The sequence below is a fragment of the Somniosus microcephalus genome, chromosome 3 (genome assembly GCF_052327205.1).
Source record: "Somniosus microcephalus isolate GS21.2 chromosome 3, FLI_Smic_1.0, whole genome shotgun sequence".
NCBI lineage: Eukaryota > Metazoa > Chordata > Chondrichthyes > Squaliformes > Somniosidae > Somniosus > Somniosus microcephalus.
Window position 1 is genome coordinate 260,647,402 of NC_140989.1, and position 21,853 is coordinate 260,669,254.

Consider the following 21,853-nt stretch of genomic DNA (forward strand, 5'->3'; position numbering starts at 1 on the left):
GTAATCTGGGTAATGCTGTAATATATGGCATGATGGCTGCTATCTGCAAAATTCCTAGTACGATAACTGGTACAAGTCTGACAAAGGTTGAGTGCTTTGGTAACGAGTTTCAAAATGAATGAAGGTAAGGAAATGCATTAAAACAGCATGTAACATGTATTAAAGAGAGGTGCAAAAATGTTGAGATTAAGCACAAAATGTTCTTTCATATAACAGTTAAAAAAGTCAGGTAGGAAGTTAGAATTTATGCAAGCTAATCCCTGGAGTAGTAATAATTGAAGAAAAGCTAATTTGCATTTTCCCTCTGTCTGCCTCCACTATTCACTGAGGTCTATTATTTTTTAAATTAACTTTTAGCCCTAAAAACTAAAACTTACAATAAAATGAAAGAACATGGAATAGTTGAAATATTAACTATTTTCTAAAAATATTGGCTAGAGAGGACAGCACGAAGTTCTCCAATTTCTGTAACACAGCAAATTTGAAGTTAGCATAGTGGAGGTGTTTGATCCTAAAAGAAAGGTATTCTAGTACTGTATGAAATAATTCAGGCAGGATTGTTTTTCTGGCACTGGCTAGTGTAATGGTACTGTGAATTGCTGAGGTTCCACGGGAGTGGAACAACATGCTCCTTCTAAATGATTGTCCAGTGGAAATTGGAGTGTGATGACTGTCTGCATCTCAGGATTCATGCAATACTGCATCTCCTTGTGCTGGGTCAGTGGATATCCCTGCAACTTCTGACCCCATGTGAGAATAGTGCAGTGGTTGCCTGGCCCTGCACGCCATCACATCTGAAGTCATTTGTGTAGAGCAGTTTTAACAGTTTATAAGCAAGTACAGTGCCAGCCCTTTTCCCTGCCTCTGTACTTGTTTATAAACTGTTAAAATCTCTAATATCTTCCAGTACTGATGAAAGGTCATCAAGCTGAAACATTAATTCTGTTTTTCTCTCCACAGATGCTGCCTGACCTGCTGAGTCTTTCCAGCATTTTCTGTTATTATTTCAGATTTCTAGCATCCGCAGTATTTTGCTTAAATTTTGGGTTGCTCTATCAAAAAGATAGCACAGCCATGGTGGGCCAAAAGTCCTTCTTCTGGGCTGTAAACTTCCAAGATTGTGAGAATGCAAACCATTGAGTAGTTATGAGATCAATGTAGCCCTGCATGACAGCTATCTCCAATCTAATTTGCCAGCATGTTGAATCTGGACAAGACAGACTGCTATATATTGATGCCCAAGGTTTCCATAGCCCTAGTCAGGTGAAACACTTAGGACCTTGGAAAATGGGATCCCACTGAAGCAGGCCCAGGAATCGTCACTCTTCATAGTGCTCTGCAGCTCAGTTAGGCATTCATGCAACTTTGCACAGATGCAGATATTGGACACCCACCCCCAGACTCACCCACAAATGTTCCAAGTTGCTTGGCACACTTTCAAATGTCTCCATGAAATGTTAGTAATCACAAATTAAACTCCATTTGTCTACAAGCCAAGTATGAGCACTTGAACCAAACTCATCCACTACTCTCTACCATTTGTTTCTCCTTACTCACGCTCCATAATTCAGCGTGCACCCTCCTGTAACTCACTAACAGAGCTCCATAGAGTGCACATATCTGTGTTGGTGCGTGTCATGTCTGAAATGAGTGAAGACGACATCTTGGAAAGGTTAGACAGTGGGTTTGGCAGATAGGACAGTGTAAACAAAATCAGTGGGGGTTATTTGTGATGGGAGGTGCTGAAGGGATAAGTTTCAATGCCCCATCATCCCCGTCTTTTCTTTTCCTCTTATTAGAAATAGGTATGAATATTGGACTAATCCTCTATCCATGTACAATGCTACATATAGCTTGAAAATATTGTTTCAATGTGAAAACTATCACCAAATAGCAGTGTTGATTAGACTGATGCAACAGAGGCTGTATACAGCCTCTGTTGCCTTTATTACCTCTTCCACTTCATCCATAACATGACAGCATGCCTTGAGGTCATCTTGTTGTATGTGATGAGCCATTGAATTATTTGTTTGTTTTTATATAGTTTGATTCACATTAACACCAGCCTCCAGCTGGCATTAACCACAACAATCATTTGCTACAACCAAAGATGGAGAAAAGAAGAACATTTTCCACCAAATTCCTATTACCGCATTTAGAGAGAAAGTGAGCAATGTCTTAGCTCCAGGGACACTTTTGTGGATGAAACTAAGACACAACAAACACCAGCACGAATACATTTTGAACAAAACAAAAATTAATATAAAATGGCAATATCAGATTTGGTTTCTATGCCGAAGTGAAAGCACTGATTATATTTACAGAATTTATTTTTAAACAGCAGTGCAGAAGAAGCAGAATAAAACTAATTTATTCCTACTATATTGAGGGAGAGTTAGGATTTTTTTGTAGCATCAGCAAAACCTATTGCACTTATACAGTCATTAAAATCTGTAACAGCATACTGCTGTCTGATCATTAGTTTCCACTATAGTTACCCACATTAAAGTATACTGAATTTTATTAAAGATTATTAGTTTAAGAAAAAAAACAGGTTATAGACGTACATGTGTTTGCAGACAACAACTTGTATTTATATAGTGCCTTCAACGTAGTAAAACACACCAAGTCGCTTCACAGGAGCCATGTCCAGACTGTTAATTTGTGCAATCTATCAGAATTTAGGTAGAGCCATCAGCCTAATCAGAGTTCCATTCCACTTCTGTTTGGGGGGTTCCTCAATGGTAGCTTCCAGGGAGTAGCCTTAGTCGCGTAGCAGACAGCCATCCAGTCTGTCTTGCCTTTCAAACCGTGCTGGCTCAGTGTACTGCCACCAAGTGCAAGCATCACAGCTGCTGATGGGGTTTTGTGCATTGACTTTACGCTGTTGCTGTGGTTAGACACTACCTGCACATTGATGGATTGAAAACCTCGCCTCGTCATATGTGCCATTAATTGTGGTTAGGGGCCTTAATAGATACCCATGCGGTATCAATAAGGCCCTACATTATTGAAAAGGCTGCCACTTGGCAAGGTACCGCACCATCTTGTATTATTGCTCCTTTCCATGGAGAAAGTGACAAAAAATATTTGACCCACCAAACAAGGTTTTATGACTTGCTTCATTCAGACTGAAGACTGACAACTGTGGCAAATATACTGACTAGTGATGGTTGGGAAAGATCTGGTCATGTAAATATTCAAAAAAGAGATTACTGTCACAGCAATGTGTAGGACTATCTCTGTGGTGGACCTTAACTCAAGGTCAGTCTAAAGTAAACAGCATAATTTCAGGACAGTCTCTCATGTAGCATATACAGTGAAGGCAGGTCACCTCAGACATCCCCAAGTAGGTTTGTCTGGGTCTAAAAACTTGGGTCCTGGATCAAGGCAAAGTCATTGCCAGATGCCTGAAGTGCAAGTGCATTGGTCTTTGTTCTGTCTGTCTGAACTCCTCTTCCTCCCGCAACCCCATCAGTTCCATTGGAAAGCCCACTGGAATGCCCATACTGAGTACTGTAGTTACTAAAAAGGAAGAGGCTGCTGTCAGGAATAGTGTTGTGGCAAATCTCTGCAAAAGGAACTTTGCAATACAAAAATACAGCTGCAAAAAGATAATGTTCCAAAGTTATTACAGTATGAAAAGTCCAAGAAATTTGTAACTGACAACACTATTGTAATTTGTCATTCGCACCTTTTAAAGAATCCAAGTGCTGGAAGACAGAGCAGGGAAGGCTAGAACACCGGTTTTAAATGGGGACGCAGCACTAAAGTAGTGAGGAGAGCAAAAACAAAACTTGGAATTTCTCATGTGATCAATTTACATACTATGGACTACAATTAGGAGTTTTAATGGAGCCCACACATGATCTGGGCCAGCCTCCAAAGTCTGCTCACAAACCCCTGCACTTGGAAATACTGGTCTGATTCAGCAACGCCCACTTGTGGAATTCTTTACAAGCACACAATTACAGAATCAACTCTTAGGTGATAAGAAATGCTCCTAAAAGTGTTAGACAATAATCAAAACAAATTAGTTTAACCTTGGATCTGGACTGGAGGCGACGGAGGTTGAACAGTTTCCCATTTGTTCTGTAGATTAGCTCCACTCCAGCAGGGAGCTTACTGAGGAAAGGAAAGAGTATATGCATTTATACAGCACCTTTCACATCCTCTGGATGTCCTATAGTGCTTTACAGGTAATGCACTTCTGAAGTGCAATCAATGCTGTTATATAGGTAAATGTAACAGCTAATTTGTACACAGGAAGGTCTCACAAATAGCAAATGATTGAATGACCGGATAACCTGTTTTATGGTGATGTTAGTCAAGGAAGGAATGTTGACTACGATAGATAACTACAGAAAGAAAAATTGAATACTGCTTCAAATGCGAGCTTACTGGAGGTGTTGGAATGATTGGCATTTCCTTCCATGGAGGCAGCTGACAGGCTCTATAGTATAAAATGGAAAGTTAGATAGGTACTCATTTTGCCTTTGCCAGTAGGGAGAAACTTGGCTAAAATGTTACTCAGAAAATGAAGCGAGTACTATTGAGTCCATGATTTTTGTGGATTGTGCATGTGTCTGTGGAAAGAATAGGCTCAATGGATGAATAGCCTTTTCTCATTTCATGCTCATGTTCTTATTTCCTATTGACAGAATGGTTGCATTATATTTTAATTCTTATTTCATACATCTTCTTTAGTGACAAATATTAATCCTTTCAACTGAAGGCATGGTGGAAATAGAAAAGATATGCTAGACAGACTGCATATTATGTTAATGAATCAAGTCCCATTGTTACCAGAATCTAATGTCTCGAGAATCCCTTTATGATATTCATTATCATAATGAATGTTGAACAAGCTAAATTAATGCACAAGTCTAACATTTAAACTCATTCAACTTCCACTTTACACATCTGCAAGAGGTAGTTTATGTTACTGGGATAAGAAACTGCAGTTGTCACATTGGTGCAACTAGTAGATAATTCAGTAATGTACATTTTTCTATATTTTGAAGAATCAACTACCTTGGATGGGAAAATTTTGAAATCAAGCAATGTAAACAATATGTTAACAAAAAGATCTAGGAGCCTGCAAGTCACTTGGAACTATAGAAATATACTGGTCAAGACATGCCTTATATTTAAAACAGTAATGTTTTTTTTTCAAATTAATATTAGTTTTACAAATTCAAACTCCGGCTGCTGGAGGTCTGATTTTTTTTTTCTTAAAAAGCACGCATATCAGAAAAGCCACTCACAGTCCATTTTATTTTATTAAATTAACACGTTATTCCATTTGGGAAAATAAATCTAGTTTTATAGTAGAAAACTTATTTTAACATGGAACAAATCATTTTAGGAATTTGAAAATCCATACTATATTAAAATATAAGGTCGATTGGGCTTGTACTCACTGGAGTTTAGAAGAATGAGAGGTTATCTCATTGAAACTTATAAAATTCTGACAGGACTGGACAGACTAGATGCAGGAAGGATGTTCCCGATTGTCGGGGAGTCCAGAACCAGGGGACACAGTCTAAGGATAAAGGGTAGGCCATTTAGGACAGAAATGAGGAGGAATTTCTCCACCCAGAGAGTGGTGAACCTGTGGAACTCTACCACAGAAGGCAGTGGAGGCCAGTTCATTAAATATATTCAAGAAGGAGTTGGATATATTTCTTAAGGCTAAAGGGATCAAGGGGTATGGGGAGAAAGCAGGGACCGGGTACTGAATTTGGATGATCAGCCATGATCGCATTGAATGGCGGAGCAGGCTCGAGGGGCCGAATGGCCTACTCCTATCTTCTATGTTTCTATGTTTCATCTGTATGTATTTCCCATCAACTTTTTCCATTATCAATTCCTGTGTCCACATTAAGGTAAATTACCTCTGTAAACTTGTCATACTGTAATTACACTCTCCCACCGGTGAAGTGTTGCACCAGCACCAATGGCAGGAGCGTATAATTACAGCATGAATTACATAGACCACTATACATTTCTATTATAAATATAGGCACAAAAATTTATAATAAATATATAAAAATAAGGGCAGGATGTATGATTTTAAAGTGGGGACTAAATTACGTCTGCATGATCTGGTCCAATTACCCCCCGGTCTTCAACCCCGTTTCACCTGAAAACAAATTTTGGTCCCAACTCCTGATAGAAACATAGAAGATAGGAGCAGGAGTAGGCCATTCGGCCCTTCGAGCCTGCTCCGCCATTCAATGAGATCATGGCTGATCATCCAAATTTAGTACCCTGTCCCTGCCTTCTCCCCATATCCCTTTAGCCTCAAGAAACATATCCAACTCTTTCTTGAATATATTTAATGAACTGGCCTCCACCGCCCTCTGTGGCAGAGAATTCCACAGGTTCACCACTCTCGGTGAAGAAATTCCTCCTCATTTCTGTCCTAAATGGCTTACCCCTTATCCTTAGACTATGACCCCTGGTTCTGGACTCCCCGGCCATCAGAAACATCCTTTCTGCATCTAGTCTGTCCAGACCTGACAGAATTTTATAGGTTTCGATGAGATCCCCTCTCAATCTTCTAAACGCCAGTGAGTATAAGCCCAATCGACACAATCTCTCCTCGTACGTCATTCCTGCCATCCCAGGTATCAGCCTGGTGAATCTTCGCTGCACTCCCTCCATGGCAAGAACATCCTTCCTCAGGTAAGGTGACCAAAACTGCACACAATACTCAAGGTGCGGTCTCACCAAGGCCCTGTACAACTGCAGCAAGACATCCTTGTTCCTGTACTCAAACCCTCTCACTACGAAGGCCAACATACCATTAGCCTTCTTAATCGCCTGCTGCACCTGCATGCTTACCTTCAGCGACTGGTGCACAAGGACACCCAGGTCGCGTTGCACTGCCCCTTCTCCCAATCGATTCCATTCAAATAATAATCTGCCTTCCTGTTTTTGCCACCAAAGTGGATAACCTCACGTTTATCGACATTATAGTGCATTTGTCATGTTTCTGCCCAATCACCCAACCTGTCCAAATCGTACTGGAGTTTCACGACATCCTCCTCACAGCTTACCCTCCCACCCAGCTTTATGTCGTCTGCAAATTTGGAGATATTACATCCAAATCCCTCGTCCAGATCATTAATATATATTGTGAACAGCTGGGGTCCTAGGACCGATCCTTGCGGTACCCCACTAGTCACTGCCTGCCACTCGGAAAACGACCCGTTTATTCCAACTCTTTGCTTTCTGTCCGCCAACCAGTTCTCTATCCAAGTCAATACCTTGCCCCCAATCCCTTGTGCCTTAATTTTGCACACTAATCTCTTATGCGGGACCTTATCGAAAGCCTTCTGAAAGTCCAAATACACCACATCCACTGGTTCTCCCTTATCTAATTTTACCAGTTACATCCTCAAAAAATTCCAGTAGATTAGTCAAGCATGATTTACCTTTTGTAAATCCACATTGACTTTGTCCGATCCTGTCACTGCTTTCCAAGTGCTCTGCTATTACATCTTTTATAATAGACTCTAGCATTTTCCCCACTACCGATGTCAGGCTTACCGGTCTATAATTCCCCGCTTTTTCTCTACCACCTTTTTTGAATAGTGGGGTAACATTAGCCACCCTCCAATCCATGGGCACTGCACCAGAGTCTATCGAGTTCTGGAAGATGACCAGCAATGCATCTACTATCTCTAGGGCCACTTCCTTAAGTACCCTGGGATGTAGACCATCAGGCCCTGGGGATTTATCGGCCTTCAGTCCCATCAATTTTCCTAACACCATTTCCCTACAGATACTGATTTCTTTCAGTTCCTCCCTCTCATTAGACCCTATGTTCCCCGGCATCTCTGGGAGGTTATTTGTGTCTTCTTTTGTGAAGACAGAACCAAAGTATGTATTTAGTTGGTCTGCCATTTCCTTGTTTCCCATTATAAATTCCCCTGATTCTGACTGTAAGGGACCTACGCTTGACTTCACCAATCTTTTTCTCTTCACATATCTAAAAAACTGACTGTAAAAGCTTTTAATGTTCCCTGCTAGCTTACTGTATGGGTAGAACTGAGAAATACCATGGGGCAGAAAACGTCAGTGGGAGTGGTATGCAGACCTCCAAACAATAATGCGGAGGTTGAGGATGGCATTAAACGGGAAATTAGAGCCGCATGCAATTTGGGCACAGCAGTTATCATGGGTAACTTTAATCTACATATAGATTGGGCTAACCAAATTACTAACAATACCGTGGAGGAGGTATTCCTGGAGTGTCTACGGGATGGTTTCCTGGACCAATATGTCGAGGAACCAACTAGGGATCAGGCCATCTTAGACCAGGTATTATGTAATGAGAAAGGATTAATTAGCAATCTTGTTGTGCGAGGCCCCTTGGGGCAGAGCGATCATAATATGAGCAAATTCTTCATTAAGATGGAGTGTGAAGTAGTTGACTCAGAGACTAGGGTCCTGAATTTAAATAAAAGGAAACTACAATGGTATGAGGCACGAGTTGGGTAGGATTGATTGGGGAACGTTACTCAAAGGGTTGACAGTGGATAGGCAATGGCAAACATTTAAAGATCGCATGGATGAACTACAGAATTTGTTCATCCCTGTATGGCATAAAAATAAAACATAAAAGGTGACTCAACCGTGGCTAACAAGGGAAATTAGGGACAGCATAAGATCCAAGGAGAGGACATATAAATTGGCCAGAAAAAGCAGTAAACTTGAGGATTGGGAGTAGTTTAGGATTTAGCAAAGGAGGACAAAGGGATTAATTAAGAGGGGGAAAATAGAGTAGGAGTGTAAGCTTTCAGGGAACATAAAAATGACTGTAAAAGCTTTTATTGATATGTGAAGAGAAAAAGATTGGTCGTAGGTCCCTTGCAGTCAGAATTAGGGGAATTTATAATGGGGAACAAAGAAATGGCAGACCAATTAAATACATACTTTGGTTCTGTCTTCACAAAGGAGGACACAAATAACCTCCCAGAGATGTCAGGGAACATAGGGTCTAATGAGAGGGAGGAACTGAAAGAAATCAGTATTTGTAGGGAAATGGTGTTAGGGAAATTGATGGGATTGAAGGCTGATAAATCCCCAGGGCCTGATAATCTACATCCTAGGGTACTTAAGGAAGTGGCCCTAGAAATAGTAGATGCATTGTTGGTCATCTTCCAAAATTCAATAGACTCTGGAACAGTTCCCATGGATTGGAGGGTAGCTAATGTTACCCCACTATTCAAAAAAGGTGGTAAAGCGAAAACGGGGAATCATAGACCGGTAAGCCGGACATCAGTAGTGGGGAAAATGCTAGAGTCCATTATAAAAGATGTAATAGCAGAGCACTTGGAAAACAGTGACAGGATCGGACAATGTCAACATGGATTTACAAAAGGTAAATCGTGTTTGACTAATCTATTGGAATTTTTTGAGGATGTAACTGGTAGAATAGATAAGGGAGAACCAGTGGATGTGCTGTATTTGGACTTTCAGAAGGCTTTCGATAAGGTCCCGCATAAGAGATTAGCATGTAAAGTTAAGCACATGGGATTGGGGGCAAGATACTGACTTGGATAGAGAACTGGTTGGCAGACAGGAAGCAAAGAGTTGGAATAAACGGGTCTTTTTCCGAGTGGCAGGCAGTGACTAGTGGGGTACCGCAGGGATCGGTCCTAGGACCCCAGCTATTCACAATATATATTAATGATCTAGACGAGGGAACTAGATGTAATATCTCCAAGTTTGCAGACGACACAAAGCTGGGTGGGCATGTGTGCTGTGAGGAGGATGCCGAGAAACTCCAGTATGATTTGGACAGGTTGGGTGATTGTACTGCATCTGCCATGCTTCTGCCCAATGTAGATAAATGCGAGGTTATCCACTTTGGTGGCAAAAACAGGAAGGCAGATTATCTGAATGGCAATAGATTGGGAGAAGGGGGAAGTGCAACAAGACCTGGGTGTCCTTGTGCACCAGTCGCTGAAAGTAAGCTTGCAGGTGCAGCAGGCGGTTAAGGCGGCAAATGGTATGTTGGCCTTCATAGCGAGTGTGTTCGAGTACAGGAACAAGGATGTCTTACTGCAGTTGTACAGGGCCTTTGTGAGACCACATCTTGAGTATTGTGTCACCTTATCGGAGGAAGGATGTTCTTGCCATAGAGGGAGTGCAGCAAAGATTCACCAGACTGATACCTGGGATGACAGGAATGACGTATGAGGGGAGATTGGGTCGATTGGGCTTATACTCGCTGGAATTTAGAAGAATGAGGGGATCTCATTGAAACTTATAAAATTCTAACAGGACTAGACAAACTAGATGCAGGAAGGATGTTCCTGATGGCCGGGGGAGTCCAGAAACAGGGGTCATAGTCTAAGGATAAGGGGTAAACCATTTAGGGCAGAGAGGAGGAGGAATTTCTTCACCCAGAGAGTGGTGAACCTGTGGAATTCTCTACCACAGAAGGCAGTGGAGGCCAATTCATTAAATATATTCAAGAAGGAGTTAGATATATTTCTTAAGGCTAAAGGGATCAAGGGATATGGGAAGAAGGCAGGGACAGGGTATTGAGTTTGGATGATCAGCCATGATCTCATTGAATGATGGAGCAGGCTCGAGGGGCCGAATGGCCTACTCCTGCTCCTATCTTCTATGTGCAATACCACAGGACTTCAACTAGTCTTCTACATATTTAAAAGTCTTTAGTTCACTGCATGTCTATATAGTTCATACCAGTTAAAGGCATCAGTCCTCAAAAGGGGCCACAATCCATTCTGCAAAGAATTAAGTTTGGATCAACACTATCAGGTACATTAACCATGCTGGCCAGCTCAAATAACCAATGGGCTTCATGTGAACCAGTAAGACATAAATTCCAATCCATTTATTAGACTGCTAGAAAAGCTACTAAAATGACTAGCAACCACAACATAACCATTTTTAAAGCTACTATTCACAAACCAGCAAGTGCTACAAGACCAACCAACCACTCAAGCAATTTTACTCCAACCTCTTTGGGCAGCTGTGTTGCTTTACAAGCAATTGACTTTGTAGGTCAGAATTAAATTTAACATAATAAACACAACAAAAATTAATCAAATAAATCACTGACCCATAAACCCATCTAGTTTATCTTAGAAATCTCTAACAACTTTCCTCCAGACAAATCTACTCCTTTTTCTCCAGGGCTTGGGTCGGGAGTTCTAGTAGGTTTTTAGCGATTTCCCTTAACCTTCCTCCTGATATTTCTACCCTTTGGCACATACTCCATCTCAGTTTGCCACCTGTGACCATTAGCAGGCTTTGATTTTTATGCCTTGAACAATTCCAGTCTCCCACTGCTGTAATAAATAAATAAATAAATAAATAAAATAAATAAATAAATAAATTTCAAGTTGAATATTTCACTCAGTAGTAATAAAGTTAGGACTTAGTCTTGAAGAATTAAGAGATCTTGCAGTGAAATTAATGTCTGACATGTCTCCACATAAATGCAATTCCTTCTTTCGATTGCTATACAAGACCATTAAAACTAGCTTACATATGGTGTGCCCACTGTTTTCAAAATTATATCTCCATTAACATTATGTAAGAATGTGCAGACAATGTTTAAATACACAATAAATCATGGTAGTAGACTGTGCGTGTTAGTAAATGGCATTTCAGTGAGAACACATGCAGATGTACTCTAGGTGCCGAGATACTTTGATCAGGTCCTTGTATCTACAAGCTTTTTCAGATAAAGCCGGACAGAGTTTGGAATCTAAATTTAAATTTTTGAAGGCTGCTTTTCTAATGTTATTGTACTGGTGAATTAGTAATGCTGGTTTCAATAATGTACGATTACCTTCAGAAAAGCACAAAGGCATAACTACACCAGGTTAACATGAACATGCGACGAGAAAGGGAAACGATAAACATCTCTATTGACAGCTCTGTTAAATCAACCATATAATGAATCTGAATGATTTTTTTCTTGACATCGAAGCTCGAAACCTTTGTAACCTGAACTGTATAAGCATCTATGCATAGGTATTGTATTTAGCAATATTTCAGCAAAGCAAAGGAACAAACTTTTCAATGTGCGTAACAAGTTGCATTTATATTAAAATTGCGCATCTTCTCCAAACATCCGCGACAGCCAGCATTCAAACGCCTATTAAAAAGAAAAAAATCACCAACTGGACCTACCTGTCATCTGCCTGCCAACCTTGATCTCCCAGCAGCAAGTCACGAAATCTGTACCTTGGAGGAAGAGGAGGCACTTCATTTTCCAAGTCCACCATTCTTTCCAGTTTTGTAGTGTACCTGTGTCAGACGAGAATATATATATATTATTTTTTCCACAAAAATGTGTGCGGTCTCAATGAAGACAGGGTAGCAAATTGGACGGGACGTTCACCTCTTTTTAAAAAAAAACCCACACACAACGGTTCACTTTAGTTGGCTATGTGCAAGCCTCGCATACACACGGCGCCAGATGCTGCTCGCTCTGGCCCTTCACGCTTAATAGCAAAGTGCTGAGCGCGCGCGACACCAGCCGGCAACCCCGGGGCAATCCGGAGACAGAACGCTGTCCGGAGCGCGTGCTCTCTGTCAGCTGGAGAAGGAGCAGAATCTCCGCCGCACAAACACAAAAAGAAAATACTGCAGATGCTGCAAATCTGAAATAAAAACAGAAAATGCTGGAGACAGCAGGTCAGCCAGCATCTGTGAAGAGAGAAACAGAGTTAATGTTTCAGGTCGATGACCTTTTGTCAGAATCTCCGCGCACCTGTGTCTGCTATGGGCGCGGCCGCCGCCGGAACCACGGGATTTGCCTCCCTGATGAGGGAAAATCCCTCCCTCGGGCTGTTTACTGGTTGGCTTCGTGCACGCGCGTTCCCCAGACAAATCGACTCGGGAACATCCTTTAATGTGCAGTTGTCTGATTTATAGCGAGCGAGGGATGTCCTCACCCGACAGTGAGTGTTCAATAGGGCACACAAAGCAACATCTGACACACGACAAGAGCGGTGGATTTCCCTCCCCCCGGGCTGTCTGGCGTGGGAAATAGCTTTCTGGAGACGGCAATACAAAGCAAATTTTATTTGTAATTATGTATTTGAAAATGTAGGAAAGCTTGGCTGTAATCAGTGTTTTTTTAAATTAATTCTCATGATGTAGGCACCACTGACATTTATTGCCCATCCCTAGTTGCCCCTGAGAAGGTGATGGATTTTGACACGGGGGACAATGAAGGAACATGTGATCTATATCCAAGTGAGGATGATGTGGGACTTGGAGGTGGTGGTGTTCCCATGCGCCTGCTGCCCTTGTCCTTCTTGGTGGTGGAGGTCGTGGGTTTGGGAGGTACTGCCGAAGAAGCCTTAGCGAGTTGCTGCAGTGCCTTACATCCTGTAGATAGTACACATTACAGCCACAGTATGCTGATGGTGCAGGGAGTTGATATTTAACAACCTGCATTTATGTAGCACCTTTAACATAGTAAAACGTCCGAAGACGCTTCACAGGAGCGTTATCAAACAAAATCTGACACGGAGCCACTTCAGGAGATTTTGGGGTGGCTGACCAAAAGCTTGGTCAAAGAGGTAGGTTTTAAGGAGCATCTTAAAGGAGGAGAGGCAGAGAGGTTTAGAGAGGGAATTCCAGAGCTTAGGTCCTAGGCAACTGAAAGTTTGGCCACCACTGGTGGAGCGATGAAAATCGGGAATGCAGAGGTCAGAATCGGAGGAGTGCACAGATCTCGGCAGGTTGTGGGTCTGGAGGAAGTTACAGAGGGGTAGGTGGGGTGAGTTATGGAGGGATTTGAAAACAAGGATAATAATTTTAAAATCGAGTTGTTGCCGGACTGGGAGCCAATGTCGGTCAGTGAGCACAGGGGTGATGGGTGAACAGAACTTGGTGTGAGTTAGGACATGGGCAGCAGCGTTTTTTTTGGATGAGCTCAAGTTTACAGAGGTGCACAATGGAAGGCTGGCCAGGAGAGCATTGGAATAGTCGAGTCTTGAGGTAACAAAGGCATGGATGAGGGTTACAGCAGCAGATGAGCTTAGGCAGGGGCAGAGATGGGTGATGTTACAGAGGTGGAAGTAGACAGTCTTGGTGATGGAGCAGATATGGGGTTGGAAGCTCACCTCAGCGTCAAATAGGACGGCAAGGTTGCGAAAGATCTGGTTCAGCTTCAGACAGTGGCCAAGGCGAGGGATGGAGTTGGTGGCTAGGGAATAGAGTTTGTGGTGTGGACCAAAGACAATGGCTTCAGTCTTCTCAATATTTAGTTGGTGGAAATTTCTGCTCGTCCAGTACTTCATGTCGGACGAGCAGTGTGACAAATCAAAGGCAATGAAGAGGGAGGTGGTGGGTGTCATCAACGTACATGTGGATCCTGACGTGTTTTCAGATGATGTCGCCAAGGGGCAGCATGTAGATGAGAAATAGGGGAGGGCCAAGGAAAGACCTTGGGAGACTCCAGAGGTAATGGTGCGGTAGTGGGAAGAGAAGCCATTGCAGGTGATTCCCTGGCTACGACTATATAGATAGGAATGGAACCAGGTAAGGGCAGTCCCACCCAGCTAGACAATGGGAGAGAGGCATTGTAGGCAGATGGTGTGGTCTACCCTGTCAAAAGTTGCAGACAGGTCAAGGAGGGACAGTTTACCATGATCACAGTTACATAGGATGTCATTTGTGACTTTGATGAGGGCTGTTTCAGTACTGTGGCGGGGCAGAAACCTGATTGTCGGGGTGGATGGAGTGCCAATCAAGCAGACTGCTTTATCCTGGATAGTGTCAAATTTTGAGTTTTGTTGGAGCTGCACCCATCCAAGCAAGTGAAGAGTATTCCATGACACTCCTGATTTGTGCCTTGTAGGTGGCAGAGAGGCTTTGAGGAGTCAGGAGATGAGCCACTTGCCACAGAATACGCAGCCTCTGACCTGCTCTAGTAGGCACGGCATTGATGTGGCTGGTCCACTTCAGTTTCTGGTCATTGGTGACCCTTAGGAAGTTGATGGTGAGGGACACGGTAATGGTAACGCCGTTGAATATCATGGGGCGGTGGAGATGGTCATTGTGTGACGCGAATGTTACTTGCCACTTATCAGCCCAAGCCTGCATGTTGTCCAGGTCTTGCTGCATGTGGGCATGGACTGCTTCATTATCTGAGGAATTTTGAATGGAGCTGAACACTGTGCAATCAGCAGTGAACAGCCCCACCTCTGACCTTATGATGGAGGGAAGGTCATTGATGAAGCAGCTGAAGATAGTTGGGCCTGGAACGCTGAATTGAGGTACTCCTGCAGCGATGTCCTGGGACTGAGATGATTGGCTTCCAACAACACAGCTATCTTCCTTTGTGCCAGGTCCAGGCAGTGGAGAGTTTTCCCCTGATCCCCATTTACTTCAATTTTACTAGGGCTCCTTGGTGCCACACTCGGTCAAATACTACCTTGATGTCAAGGGCAGTCACTCTCACCTCAGCTCTGTAATTTAGCTCTTTTGTCCATATTTGGACCAAGGCGTGTAATGGGCTCTGGAGCTGAGTGATTCTGGTGGAACCCAAACTGAGCATCGGTGAGCAGGTTATTGGTGAGTAAGTGCCGCTTGATAGCACTTTCAACGACCCCTTCCATCACTTTGTTGGTGATTGGGAGTAGGCTGATGGGGCGGTGATTGATCGTGATGGATTTGTCCTGTTTTTGCCAATTAAGACATACCTGGGCAATTTTCCACATTGTTGGGCAGATGCCAGTGATAAATTAGTATCATAAAAATAAATTTAAAGAAAAAATGAAGATGTTTTCCTAATCCTATATGTAAAGCAAGCAAGTAAATGATGAAATGTGATGTTGCAATAATATTTATATAAAATATATTTAAGGATTACATGAACAGGTTTTTAACTTTACGCACCATTACTATTGTACCACAAATACTTCCCATAAAGATATGGGTTGCCTAGTCTGGCAGGTCATATTCCTGAAGGTTATATCACATGATCTCCCACTTCCAACCATAGGGCTAGGCAAATAGTTGGAGCTCTGCAGTGCACGCTGGTGAGCTGGCAGAGGCAAAACTGAGGAACTACAGCACCACCATTGGTAGGAGGGTTTAACTACAATGTGACAAGTTTATGTAGGCAATTTATAAACATGGACATAAGAATTTGTACTGGAAAAGTTCACACAAAAGTGTGACAAGAAGTAAAGTTTTGTAAAGAAGTGCACGCAGATGAAAGAGTTTTAATATATGCGTAGTTACATAAAACTTTAATGATGCTACTACAGAGAAAATACCTTTTGCCAGCACCCCGCTCCCTGGTGGCCCAGCAAAGCCCCAGTTCACGCTGCGCAAGGCCCCTCACCTTTAATCAGGAGAAACTGATTTGTTCAGCCAGCAAGAAATATAATTTCACATCCTGCACATCAAAAGAGGAACCAGCAGACTAACATTTTCAAATTTTTGAGCCAGAGAAATATGAAAATCAATGGCAACTACTTCCAATTTCTGAGACATTATTCAAAGCAAGCAGATTTAGGAAGATAGGCACAGGAGCAGACTTTCAGCTCCTCGAGCCTGTTCTGCCATTCAGTTAGATCATTGCTGATCTGTACCTCAGCTCCATTTACTCACCTTTGCTCCATATCCCTTGATACCCTTACCTAACAAAAGTCTATCAAAAGGCTGTGTATGCTAGGTCAATTGAAATCTCAGACTTGAAAATTTCAACTGACCCAGCATACACAGCCTTTTGGGGGAGAGATTTCCACTACCCATCAGGTAAGTGATGTTGCCTGTTCAGAAGTGTTTGCTTTCACTGGCTCTTGAAAAAGGAGCAAGGGTTATGATACTACTTTGATGATAACGTGGTGACATTTTGCTTTTTACAGAATGATTGACAAGGAATTGTTCTTCATTGTCTGGTTTGGTTCCAGTGAGTGTCTGTATGAATAGGATGAGAAAGAAAGAGCACGAAAATGTAGACACAAACAGTGAGCTGGAACAGCCTTATGCATCCCGTTTCCTCCATAGTCTCTGTGCCTTTGGTTCTCTTGTGTCACATCCTAAAATGGTGCGAGAGGATGGAGGCTAGGGAGGACTTCTCGTTTTGTGAAATATTCTCCTGATAACAGGGTAGAAGTGGTTCAATAATTGACATTTGATGGAGGTGGTGCAGGAATACCCATGCATCAGCCATAGTGGATATTATTAGAGGAACAAACACAATGGAAGGAAAGTCAAGGGGAACAATAGATCAGGTTGTGGGAAAGTGAAGTATAGCAAAGTCTTTCTAGGTGCATAATGGACACCTTTCATGGGAAGCTTTCAAGGTAGTGTAAGGCTGTATGAGTAAGAGGGTACTGGTCATGTCATTCATATTAGTACATTGCATTAGTTTGAGGTTTTGATGGGGTCTTCTACATTGGAGCACCTGGTCATTAAATATTTTGTGCCACTGCAGCCAAGACCAAAGAACAATGCTATTGTGGCAGAGCCACCAAGGGACTCTTATATCGATGTACATAATTATCTGTAACAGAATGAATCTGTACCTGTATTCGTTTTGCTACATGTAAATAGCGCGGTCTCTAAAGGGTTAAGACCAAACGCGATGACGTCACCACGTGGGTCACGTGACGTTCCCAACGGCAGGAAACGTGATGACGTCATGACGTCAGAGGGAGGAGCCCTCTCAGTCCTCGTGGAGCCAGCATTGAGCATAGACCTGTTTGTTAGTTCTCCTGCGTTTGATTGTTACTTCTGCAAAACAGCATTAAACTTAGTTTAGTTAACAGACTGACTCAATCTCAGTCTTTTGCTTAGGAACCTGACAATTCCTACAGTGGTGACCCCGAACTTTCGCGAACGATCTTCGCGGAGGAAGCGACACGCAACGAGATGATGGAAGCGAACGCGGTGGCTTTGAAGCTCCCTCAGTTCTGGGAACAACAGGCGGCCTCCTGGTTCGTGCAAGCGGATGCTCAGTTTGAACTGCGAAACATCGTGGCAGATCAGATCCGTTGCCTCTACGTGGTCTCCGCACTCGACGGCTCCACGGCTTCAAGGATCATCAACCTGCTTGAAAACCCCCCGGTCGACAGCAAGTACGAAATGCTAAAAGCACGGTTAATTCAGGTTTTCGGCCTCACGAAGGCGGAACGTGCACGCCGTTTACTTACGCTGCCCGGGTTAGGTGACTCCAAGCCATCGGAGTTGCTGTGCCAGATGCTCACACTCCTTGGCTCCGAACCGCAATGCTTCCTCTTTCAGGAGTTGTTTTTGAGCCAATTGCCCGAGCAGGTACAGGCAGTCCTCGCAAGATCGGATGCTACAGATTGCATCGCACTTGCCGCTGAGGTGGACACCATTTATGCGGTCACGCAGCAGAACTGCGCCGCCACGAGGCGACCCCCCTTCGCGGATTCCGCCCCGACGCCTCCATCGCCCGGCTTGTGCTTTTACCATGCCCGTTTTGGCGCGAGAGCCAGATGCTGCCGGCCTCCCTGCAGTTTCACGCCTCAACCGAAGAGAAGACACCAGCGCCAAGTCCGGGAAAGGCAGCCCGAGCCTGAGGGATGTCCCACGGCCGCGATGGCGATCGGCGATTCCGGGAAGCTCCTTTATATTACTGATTCCATCTCCGGCCGACGGTTTCTATGCGACACAGGGGCGCAGTGTAGCATCCTGCCCGCCTCCGTCCTCGACATCCGGACTGGGAGGCGTGGTTTTCCCCTCCAGGCCGCCAACGGCGGTGCTATCCGTACTTTCGGTAAACGGCAAGCCCAGGTGTGTTTCGGCGGACAGCGTTTTCAATGGGATTTCATCACCGCCAAAATCTCGCAAGCCATCCTCGGCGCAGATTTCTTATGCGCCAACAGCCTTTTGGTGGATGTGAGAAATCACCATCTGATTAACGCGGCCACCTTCAACTCCATCCCTTGTTTCCGCAGCACAGTTGTGTCGCACACGGTTTCCTGTGCTACGCCCGAGCCTAACGAATTCACTTGCCTGCTCGGGGAATTTCCGGAGCTAACCAAGCCTACTTTCTCCTCATCCACCGCCGAACACGGCGTGGAGCACCACATCGCAACGACCGGCTCTCCGGTTTACGCACGAGCTCGGCGCCTGGAACCCACCAAACTTGCGGCCGCTAAAGCAGAATTTGCCGCAATGGAGCGGTTGGGGATTATTCGCCGGTCGAATAGTCCCTGGTCCTCACCACTCCATATCGTCCCGAAACCCGGTGGAGGATGGCGGCCATGCGGTGACTACCGACGCTTTAATGACGTTACAACCCCCGATCGGCACCCAATACCACATATACAGGATTTCTCCGCGCATTTTGCGGGAAAGTCAATATTCTCGAAGGTCGACCTCGTACAGGGATACCATCAAGTGCCGGTACACCCCCAAGACATCCAAAAGACGGCGGTCATTACTCCCTTCGGCCTCTTCGAGTTCCTCCAGATGTCGTTTGGGCTTATGAATGCGGCGCAGGCGTTTCAGCGTCTGATGGATTCGGTGCTGCGGGACCTTCCCTTTTTATTCGTCTACTTGCGATTATTCTGATCGCCAGCTCCACCAAAGAGGAACACATCTGCCAGTTGCGCACCCTCTTTCGCCGCCTCCATCAACATGGTTTGATAATCAACCCGGCCAAATGTTAGTTCGGCCTACCACATATCGACTTCTTGGGCCACCGCATCACTTCGGAGGGTGCGATGCCGCTTCAGTCGAAGGTAGAAGCGATTACAGCGTTCCCATGGCCGCAGTCCATCAAGGCCCTCCTGGAGTTCCTGGGTATGGTAAATTTTTACCACCGTTTCGTTCCCAGGGCCGCTCAACTAATGCAACCACTCTACGAGGCTCTCAGGGGAAAGCCGGGTAAAGGGCCCATGGTTTGGACGCCCGAGATGGACTGCACCTTCAGCGACAGGAAGACCGCTCTTGCAAACGCCACTATGTTGGCACACCCACTGCCGGGTGCCACTATCGCTCTCACGACCGACGCTTCGGACTACGCCATAGGCGCCGTGCAAGAACAGTGGGTCGGCGGCACGTGGCAGCCACTGGCGTTTTTTAGTCGCCAACTACGACATAATGAGCGCAAATACAGCACGTTTGACAGGGAGTTGTTGGCGCTGTTTCTGGCTATCCGCCTTTTTCGATTTTTATTAGAGGAACGCCACTTTACCACGTTCGTGGATCACAAGCCACTGACGTTTGCCATGGCCAAGACCGCCGAACCGTGGTCGGCTCAACAGCAGCGACAACTTACCTTTATTTCTGACTTTACTACCGACATCCAGCACGTGGCCGGAAAGGACAACGTGGTGGCTGATTGTCTTTCGCATACGACCGTCCAAGCCATTCAGCTGGGGATCGACTATTCCCAACTGGCTGCCGACTAAGCCACCGATCCGGAAACACAGGCGTTCCGTTCCGACTCCTCCTGCCTCCAGCCAGCAGATGTGCAGTTCCACTCAGCAGCCACCTCCGTGCTCTGCGACGTCTCCTTGGGGGATCCCCGCCCGATCGTTCCGACCTCCTGGCGTCGCAAAGTTTTCGATGCCATACACGGACTTTCACATCCGGGCCTGAAGGCCTCTCAAAGATTACTGGCATCTAAATTCGTCTGGAGAGGGATGCGTAAAGATGTTCGCGACTGGGCTAACACTTGCATCGTGTGTCAAAAATCTAAGGTTCAACAACATGTAAAAGCCCCCTTGGTCACTTTCAAAGTGCCAGAACGCCGTTTCGACCATGTCCACGTCGACCTCGTTGGGCCGCTTCCGCCGTCACAAGGGTTCACACACCTCCTGACCATGGTCGACCGCACTACAAGATGGCCAGAGGCAGTTCCTTTGACATCTACCACCTCCGCTGATGTCGCCAGGGCTTTTATCTCCTCGTGGGTCGCACGTTTCGGTGTCCCGTCAGATATTTTGTCCGACCGCGGTCCACAGTTTTCGTCTGAACTTTGGAACGCTGTAGCCTCAGGTTTGGGCACCAAGCTCCATCGCACCACGGCCTACCACCCACAGGCGAACGGGTTGTGTGAGCGGTTCCATCGGTCGCTAAAAGCGTCGCTAAGATCCACCCTTCAGGGCACGGCATGGGTGGATCGGCTTCCGTGGGTTCTGCTTGGTTTGCGCACAGCGCCTAAAGAAGACCTGCAGTCATCTTCCACGGAACTGGTGTACGACCAACCACTCCGGGTGCCGGGCGATTTCTTGCCATCGCCAACTAAGCCGTGGTCCGCGGCTGATCAACTCAGCACCCACCGAGAAACGGCCGACTCCTTTAAGCCGATTCTGACGTCGCACCAGGCCTTCCTTCCTCTCATATTCCAACGGAGTTAAGGCAGGCCGAGTTTGTCTTCGTTCGCCATGATGCCCATCGCGGTCCACTCCAGCCTCCTTTATAAGGGCCCCTTCCGGGTGCGGGAGGCAGGCGACAAGAGTTTTTTGGTCGACATCGGGGGCAAACCCGACTACATTTCGATTGACCGACTCAAGCCCGCGCACCTGGACCTCGACCGGCCGGTCGAAACTGCACAGCCACCACACCATGGTCGACCGCCTGCTGCTACTACGTCCGAATGGATTATTCCACCTGTCAGCCCATCTACCGCTCAACAAATTCCTCTCTGGGAATATAGGAGTCGTTCGAACAGACTTGTCCGACCTCCTCTTCGATTGACTTTCACTGTTAAAGACAATTCTGGGGGGGCGCATGTGGCAGAGCCACCAAGGGACTCTTATATCGATGTACATAATTATCTGTAACAGAATGAATCTGTACCTGTATTCATTTTACTACATGTAAATAGCGCGGTCTCTGAAGGGTTACGACC

The 21,853-nt window shown here is 44.9% G+C and overlaps 1 long non-coding RNA gene across 2 annotated transcripts in view; it reads right to left on the minus strand.

Moving 5' to 3' along the window:
* LOC147121873 (uncharacterized) overlaps window positions 1-12,901 on the minus strand; it is a 99,493-nt gene extending 86,592 nt beyond the window's left edge. Inside the window, exons 1-2 of one of the 2 annotated variants that reach the window (XR_015077641.1) lie at window positions 12,770-12,901; window positions 12,187-12,303 (exon numbers count right to left, since the gene is read on the minus strand). This is a non-coding gene — a long non-coding RNA (uncharacterized LOC147121873). Of the gene's footprint in view, window positions 1-12,186; window positions 12,304-12,397; window positions 12,748-12,769 lie in introns of those variants that run through there. The other variant, XR_015077640.1, reaches the window with a different exon arrangement.
* Between the last annotated feature and the right edge of the window lie 8,952 nt (window positions 12,902-21,853).